Source organism: Quercus suber, unplaced genomic scaffold (genome assembly GCF_002906115.3).
Source record: "Quercus suber isolate HL8 unplaced genomic scaffold, Cork oak 2.0 scaffold_69, whole genome shotgun sequence".
Lineage (NCBI taxonomy): Eukaryota > Viridiplantae > Streptophyta > Magnoliopsida > Fagales > Fagaceae > Quercus > Quercus suber.
This window is the reverse complement of record NW_027069534.1, coordinates 1,284,433-1,284,917: the sequence shown is the minus strand read 5'-3', so window position 1 is coordinate 1,284,917 and position 485 is coordinate 1,284,433.

Below are 485 nucleotides of genomic sequence, written 5' to 3'. Positions count from 1 at the left end.
TAAAAAAAAAAAAAAAAAGGAAGTTTCAATTTATTTTAGTAAAATCGTTTTAATTTTCAATCAAGCTCCAAGTGCAGTACCTGCACGTGTAAAAGATGAGTGATGGAATGAGAATAACTGTCCTGTACAGTACTGTAACCATAGTTGTCAGTATCGTACGATACGCGATACGTATTGTACGATATGTATCGAATCGTGTGTAAAAAGTTCTGTATCGTATCAGCGTATCGTAAGTGCTCATGAATCGTACGATACAGTGTGTGTATCATATGAATCGTATCGTATCGTAAAATTATACGTATCGTACGATACATAGACAAATGCTTTAAAATGAGATTTTTTGTTAAAATTTGTACTTTTATTTGAATCTAACAAGTTGTTAGATTTGTTTTTAACACAAAATTATTAGTTTTCTTAATTTAGCTTACTAAAATAACATATTCATAAGTTTTTTTTCTTTAAAAAAAATAAATATTACTCACAAA